The sequence below is a fragment of the Humulus lupulus genome, chromosome 2 (genome assembly GCF_963169125.1).
Source record: "Humulus lupulus chromosome 2, drHumLupu1.1, whole genome shotgun sequence".
Lineage (NCBI taxonomy): Eukaryota > Viridiplantae > Streptophyta > Magnoliopsida > Rosales > Cannabaceae > Humulus > Humulus lupulus.
The window spans coordinates 118,864,776-118,873,367 of NC_084794.1; the positions used below are offsets into that span (position 1 = coordinate 118,864,776).

The window sequence follows — 8,592 nt, forward strand, 5'->3', positions numbered from 1 at the left end:
GAATTGAACGTGGCTAGCGTCCTCATCCCTAAAAATGATTGGTTGTTTTTCCAACCGCTGGTGTTTCGATAACCGCTGCTCCGGGACAAATTCCACATTGTTATGAGTTTTCAACTCATTAATATACCTCTTTTGGGCCCTGCTTCTCGTGCCCTCCAAATGTGGTCCTCCTGGAATAGTAGTTATATCTCCTCCTACTATCGGGGGAGGGTCAACCTGATTCATCTAAGCTCCAGGCTGACATGTCGAGGCTTTCGGAGCTGAAAGAGGATTCTGCCTAGCAGGTTGATTTAAAACTACCCAATTTTGGGCGTACTGGGCTAATTGTCCAGCCTGAATGAGAGTCTCAATTTCATCCTTCAGTTGTCCCCAATCATTGGTAATATGACTGATATCATTGTGGAATCGACAAAACTTTGAAGGTTCTCTCTTCGCCCTCTGATGCGTTAAAGGCTGTGTCTTCTTCCATGGGAGGCGATTAGAATTTTTCAGGAAGATATGTTCACTACAAGAAAAAACAGTATTCATAACACTTAAAAACTGCTAACCGGGACTATTGATAGCACTTCTGAAAATGCTAACATAGCCCCTGTTATTAAAAGTCCAGTCTTTTCTATAACAGTTTTTGAATGTTATGTTCGGTGTTATCTTAAACTATTCAATAACACATTTTTAGGTGCTATAATATTGAAATAATAACATTTAGATAGAGTTTTTGGTTATAAATTTAAAATTTAATCTTGTACTTTTTTCATAACAATTTTCAACTGTTACATTTGATTATTTTGATAACATTTTTAATTTGTTATATTATATAAACCATAACGATTTTTTATGCTTATAATATGTTTCTAAATCATAACGTATTAAGGTTTTTTATTGTGATAATGGTACTTATAAGTTTTTTTTTAATTAAAAGATTTTCATTATTGTATTTTGATAAAAACAAATCAAAATTAATCATAAAATATAATTCTCAATAGATTGATAAACCATAAGTATTACATTAAACAATAACTAATTCAAACTCTGAATGTGTCTATTTCATGAGATCTTAGTTCTAACTTAAGTTTGAAAGCATAACATAATAAAGTTTTATAATCTTGAACATTTTTTACTTCAAAAATGAAAACAAAAAATTACAAGATACACAAAAGTAAACCATGCATGAAACTTGCTCCATCCTTCAATTCATCATCCTTTGTGCACATGTCTTTGTTGTGAGTCCATCTGTTGTGCACTTGTCATATACCTGTTTCCCTTTCTTCCACAGGTCCATGTGTAATCCTCTTTGCAATAAAGCCAGTTGTAGTCCACAAAAGGCCTATTGCTGTCAAGCTTATGTTAAGCTCCGTCTTTAGAGCACTGTAAGCTCCAGTCACATCTACACACCTGTAATATTTGAGTGTAATAATGGAATCACATCAGTAATTACTTAAAGTGGTAATTCTAGGGCTTTTATAAAAAAAAAAAAAAACAAAACCAAATTGCCTTGTATTAATTAAAAATGCATGAAAGTTGTAATTCTAGGTTTCTATGTTGGAAGTAATGAAATTATAAGATTTTATCAGTCAATCCAAGTATAGGTGTCTGTGTGTGCCTATGCATGTGTGTAATCGGTCACTTGATATATTATGTCACTGCACAATATAGTATCTAATAAAACTGGAAGATTAGAACTTATTAAAATGGCAGCTATAGTCATCCATGTTGCATTAATGAAATTATTAGCTCTTATTAAATATATCTGTATTATACTTTCAAAAGCATCAATCAAGCAATCAAAGAATATGTACTATTATCTGATAGAAGTATCAAACGTAAGCATGAAAAATCATAGACTACCTATGACTTCAATACAGTAATGTGTATAAAAAGGAAGAATGAAAAGGCTAATAAAAGTAGACATTACATTCTATGATATGCCTTTGGGTTTGGTTGACAAGTCTTGGAAGTGATCTGAACCTAAAACAACACATATGGATTGATCTAATGCATCTAGTGCCATCTAACACTTTCTTAAAGATCATAGACTAATTAAGATTTAAAAATAAATAAATAAGCATTTAATTAGGCAGCATAGACATTCCCCATTAAAGAGGAATAATAGAAATCATGCCCCCCCTAAAAAATGATTAGCGCCAACCTTGAAAAGGAAAAAATTTAAAACCATCTAAGAACCATTATGCAAAGAAGGAAAAATAAATGTAGAGAACTTTTGAAATGCAATTCATAAATGTTAAATAGAGAGGACAATAATATTTCTACACAATACATTTTGCATAAAACTTTGCTATTACTTAATGTTGAAATTATCATTGATTCTAGGTGATATTACAGCTGTATTTTACAGCTGTGATCAGTTATTAATTTTCTCATTTGTAATAATGTTGATAGTATGCTATCAGAATATATCTTTATAAGAAATTAATTAGGAGAAAACTCTTATATATTCAACCTTAAATGAATGAATAAATTGCCTGCATATGGAAGCGAATTTTCAATTATCAAATGGCCAAATTCTCACAATCCAATTTGGTTATATCCTCAATTAGACAAGTGCCAATGATCTCCATTTCATCATTACAAAAAAAGACATAAAGGTAGTGTGCAAAACATAGTATTTCAGGCAAAAAAATAAGTAATAAAATAGAAGAACAAATTTACAAAACATGCAAAATTTAAACCTAATTTCATTTCTTTTCACTTCTGTGATCAAGAACCTAAAATATGCAAATGAAATAAAATTGCAAAAACTGATATGCAAATGATCATAGTTTAACTTTAAGAGTAGAGCTTCAGATCACACTTATAACAAAAGCTTAATAAAATCAGATAATAGAACATGCATAAATCAAATCTAGACAATCCTAACTTCATACAAAAAAAAATACAGCAAAAATGACTAAAGGAGAGGTAACTACAAAAAGACCAACACAAGCAATTCTAACCATGGTAGAGACTAACTACAATCAGTTACAGGAAGAGTCTATATTAACAAACCAAACAGTAATACTAACAGAACTAAAGACACTAACAAATACAAATAGTAAAGTATTGACTAAGTGTTGCCGGCAAGAGGATACTCAATAGTTATATGGTTAATAAATTTATTAATTAATTGATTTTAAAATCACTCTTCATTTACCTAAAAGTTTCATTTACTTTCGGTGAATTAATTCCAAAGTGAGTCAAGGATTTGATTTTGAGACCAAAAGACAAACAATCATTCATTTATAAGCACTTACAAAGCCTAGTAAACTGTAGACGCCTAGAACATCCTAAAAATTACTCAGATCATCAAGAATAAAGATCATCCTAAAAATCCTGGTAGAATAAACAAATGGAATTAGAATAAAGATCATCAAGAAAACCAAATATTTATTTGCAGACGTTCAGAATAACATTAAAGCAGATAAAGATGGTCAAGGTAAAGGCAGAATACAAGTACCACAATAACAAACCCAAAGAAAATACCTGCACATTTTTGGGGGTAAGGACAATTTTCTCTTTGATCAACTGATAATTCAGAACCAGGACATTGTAAAGCACTGCCAAAATCTCAAATTAAACCAAAAACTTCTATATTGTCAGGTCACAAAAGGCATATATGCTATTATATTTCGTATTAAAATACCAGGAGATGCCAATTTGAAAGAAGCAGCAAAATTGAATCTTTGTTTTTAAAGAAGCTAGGAAAAACCTTTCTTTTTTTTATAAAACAAAAAAAAACAAAACAACTTGTGTTAATATGCAAAAAGAACATAAACCCTATCAAAACTATGGTAAAGAAGAAAGTGAGATCAAAAAGTAAATATATATATATAAATACCTTTTCATTAGTATGGCCGGTAAAGGTTAAGTTGCAAGCATTTGCAGAAAGACTCCTCTTGAGATCCCATAGTTTTAAAGTGTTGTCGGTGGAGGCAGAAACAAGGGTCTCTGAATCCAAGAATTTCACATAGCTTACAGCTTTGCCATGGCCGGCCAATACACACCAGGGTGTTTTAGCATATCTTAGATCATAACAGTAGGTTCTGTAATCCGCAGACCCAAAAGCCAGTAAGTGGGTCGAATGGGCAGAGAACTGGACACAGCAGACATTTGCAAGGCTCCTAATAGTTCCTAAACAGTTTTTCTGCACAAAAAATATATATAGTTATATATAAGCTTTTTATTGACGCGAAAAGTAAAATTTTGCTTTCAAGTACCATGGATAATTAGAAGGAAAGTGACAAAGTATAATAGGCATATTTGGCCACAACAGGATCCTTTCACATTTTTTTAGAATGAAAAAGCTCATCTTGTATAATCATGTGAAAGGACTCCAGTAGGGACCTTTTTTTATTTCCTATAGATAATGTCTGTATCATACAAACACAAACTATTTCTTTAGGTAGAAAGAAAAAGATCCAAAGGTAATGGACTTCATCCTTGTTATGTCGACACCTTACTACTTCAATAAAGCTAGAATCCTCATTACATATACATATATAGAGAGAGAAATCATATATATATATATAGAGAGAGAGAGCATACCTCGTTGATGCTCCACTGTTTCACAGAGCAATCATCACTTCCACTGGCTAATTTAGTGGGGTATACTTTCGAAAAGTCAACGGACCATGCTCTCTTCTCATGCTCATTGTATTGAGAGAAAACCTGACCAGTGCTAGCATCCCATAACTAAAAATTCAAGTCAACCATTTCATGAGAAAGTATGGGCATTACTAAACACAAACATATATGTTGTAGTATATACCACAAAATTTTAAGGTGAAAACAAGCTGAGCGTGATGTGTGTCAAGTATAGAAAGAAATCCCCACATTTTATAATATCTAAAGGAAAAACTTACAAACATCTGCTCTTTACTTAAACACGCTTACAATATTACTTTTTTTTTTGGTAAATCACAATGAAAAACCTGTGCGATAACATTAAGTCACAATTATAGCACAAGATATACAAACCTTGACTGGACCATCATAATCAGTAGAGGCCAAATAGTTTTTGATGTAGTTGTTCCAGGAAACACAACTGATCTTTGATTTGTTTGACATCTCAATCACTAGATAGTGAATATCAACAGAATCATTGAGGAGAGAATTAAACTCAAATATCTTTATTTTCTTTGAAACTCCAGCAGCTGCAAAGTAGTCTTCATCCCTGTCGAAACTCAAGGAGCATATTACATTCGAAGAATTACTAAATTCCTCATTTCTTAAGACTCCACGCACTTCAAATTTACTGTAACGGGCATACTTGCACAAGCCATCAGAAAAGGCTCCCAGGCAGTCACTTGGATTTTGTTTCTCTTCATCTTTTTATGCCAAATACCAACTATCACGATTTTTCAATAACTCGTTATCTTGGTGCACTATTGCATCAGTCTCAGGAAGCTGAATATTGGACCTCCTAGAGAAGTATGCACTTTCAAGCTGACTCATATTTTTCATCAATCTTGATTCACTTGTGTTAGAAACAGGGGACAATTGAGAAAGCTTATATGAACTAGAAGGCTCTCTATGAACAGATACATTTTGCTTTCCATGCACAGAGGAGTCAACATGAGCCAAGTGTTTGGAAGCGTGTCTTCTCTCGATTTCTTCAATATCTCCTTCAAAACACTGTATGTCTTCCCCTAACTTAGAGGCATCCTTCTGCTTCTGTTCTTTTAATGACTTGAGGAAATGCAATAGTAATTCTGACTCACCATCATCCTGGTCAATGGCTAAAGACAACTCCTCTGGACATGCTTCCTGTAATCCATTAACTACTTCAGATTGCAGGATTTCCTTGTAGTCAAAAGCAACAACCAACAACTGAGAATATTGTATCATGGTGTAAAGGCAGTTGATGTACAGACTAAAAAAGCAGTTTCTATTTAAATCCACCAAATGTCCAAGACTTCCAATACATGAAGAAACAAAAATTTCTAACAGGGGCACAGGAATTGGCAATGTAATTCCATATGAATAGATAAAGAATCCAATCACAAAGGTTAAGAGGATTGTATTATTCTTCAAGAAACTAATGGAAAAACCATATTGCCTAGGCTATTTTTCCAAAAATGTTGTCAGAAAAATCTCCTAAAGGGACCTGAGACTATGGTGTACCTTTTAGTCGCACCAGAAAAATGCATATCAACAAATACAATAACCATAGTAGGGCAATTTTGAAGTCTGGTTTCCAAAACGGTGGACTAACTGCTGCATGCCTGAAATATCTCCTGAATGGACCTGCGAGTATGCCATACCTATAGTAGTGAATTTAGAGCTACCTTGTTGTTGGTTGTGATGATGGTTCGGGATGAAGTAGCCATAGACAGAATCCAGCTTCCTTGGGATTTTCCTAAAGAAAATTTGGAGGAAGGATCCTATGGCGCAAATCCGACATAGCTGTGGCAAGTGTGCTATCCAAATCAAAATGACCAAGTAACTGAAAGAAACAACCCAAATTAATCCATCAGATTTTTCAGCCAATCCCCACATTCACAAACACATGTATTAAATAGCTAACAAATAACATATTAATTAACATGATCTTTGCAAACAAAGCCCAAAATAAAAACAAACATTCACAAAATAAGCTGCTTGCAGAAATTTTCTAAAACCCGTTAGTACAGTCTTATCTGTTAGGAACAATACAACTAAAATCAACAGCAGGAAACCATAATTAATAGAATTAAAATTTCTTATTCCATTCAAAATTAACAACGTTTGGTATTTTCTGACCAAATAAAAAAGAAATACCTCTCAGAAATTAAACAGACTCAGAGAAGATAATAAGAAAGCACCAAGCAACAAAGAACTAAGTGAACCATGGCAACTGACCAAAGCAGAAAGAATTGAAGTAAAAAATGGAAGACTAACCGTCATGACCTTGGATCAGAGCTCACTTTATCGTTGCTTAACAAATTATCAACTATTGGTCCAGAAAACTTTAATTATTAAAACATCTCCACAGAGGAAAAGCCAATGGAAAATAAGTGCACTAGAATAAATCAGTTTTCTTAGTTACTTCTCTGACATGGAATGGAATGTTGGGTAATAAATTGGAAACATTCAAAGTAGACAAAAAAGATGTCAAGGATAAAGATAAAAAGTGGACAAATGTACTTTTTGATAAGGCTGCTTCCTAAATTATGAAACTCTACTTAAGATTCAACTCTTATTAAATTCAGGGAAAAAAAATGTTAAGTGATGTTTTTAACACACACAAAATGTAAAAAAGATGCATGTAACCATAAAATTGAATAATCTGCCTGAAGAAGATCAAGGTAAGTGTCCCATTTGTTCCCAATAACCTACACGAATCATTTCAATAAACCAAAATAGATTAACCATATGCTATGAAAAATCTTCCCACAAATAATTCAGGTTTGATCAACCATGGTTTAACAGAGCATTTCGACAAGAAAAAAGAATACGACCATCTTAAGTATTGGAACCCAAATGGAATATGCAAAAAGAACATAAACCCTATCAAAACTATGGTAAAGAAGAAAATGAGATCAGTTCGAAGGGGCTATAGAATAGAAGAGAGAAATACCTTGCCGCAAGTGAAACAACGAACAAGGATGATCATCTTCAACCTCTCGCTATGGTTTCTTCTAGCTCTCTACGTTATTAGTCCCAGAGAGTAGAGAAAATTATTTCAGAGAATTTGAAAACAAAAATTATTACCACAATAAGATTAAGAACAAAGAATCATCACAAGATCTCTACTAACCTCAGGAGCCCATCACGTGCTCAAATCCCACACATTGTCTCTGCAATTGCAAGTAGAGAGAGAGAGAGAGAGAGATATACCGTGGAAAAGATTTATTGTGACTGAGAAACAACACAAGGGGAAGGCAAACAGTCCTTACCCGAAGCCCATCGCTGAGAAATGGAAGCCCCTGTACCCTTCCATTCATCCGTCGACCATGCGAGAGATAGAGAGAGAGAGAAGGGATAGAGAGAAAGAAAGACCGAGTGAGGCGAGAGATAACCCATTTCAGGAGAGTTTTTTTTTTGTTTTATGATTTTAGAGAATGAAAAAGTGAGTTAAGAGTGGGGAAAAAGTTAAAGGCGGGATGTTTTAACAAAAAAAATTAATTTGGCGCTTTTTTACTCTTTCTCCGTGTTTTTTATGCTAATCAACAATAGCGCTTTTAAAATTATGTTATATTTTAATGTAATATTTAGTCAAATTTGTTGTAGTGGTTCTTGGGTGTTCGTTAGGTTAATGTAGGTGGCATAAACGGGCTTGAATTTCTCCATAGAATTGTTCTTCTTCATGTCGTTCTGGTCGCCCTCACCATTCCCCTTCCTCTTGTTGTCTCCTGCTTGGTTATTCTAGGTAACAGGTTGAGCCGTAGCTGCAACATCTATCACTGCTCCAGCAGGTTGGATAGGGGCATGGCTGGTTCCTACGACAACAGATTTCCCCTCTTACAGGTTTATCAACTCCTGAGCTCGAGCCAAGAACTCATCTAAAATTTTAACTCCTTTTTGTTGGAGTTCTTGCCATAGGTCGCCTCCCACCAGGATTCTTGTCCTCATCCCCATGATCTTGGAACTATCATTAGTGTCCCTAGCTCGTGCTGG

The 8,592-nt window shown here is 33.9% G+C and overlaps 1 pseudogene; it reads right to left on the reverse strand.

Annotated features, from left to right (window-relative positions):
• Window positions 1-956: 956 nt before the first annotated feature.
• Window positions 957-8,038, reverse strand: LOC133818416 (protein SPA1-RELATED 2-like; annotated as a pseudogene).
• Window positions 8,039-8,592: the final 554 nt, after the last annotated feature.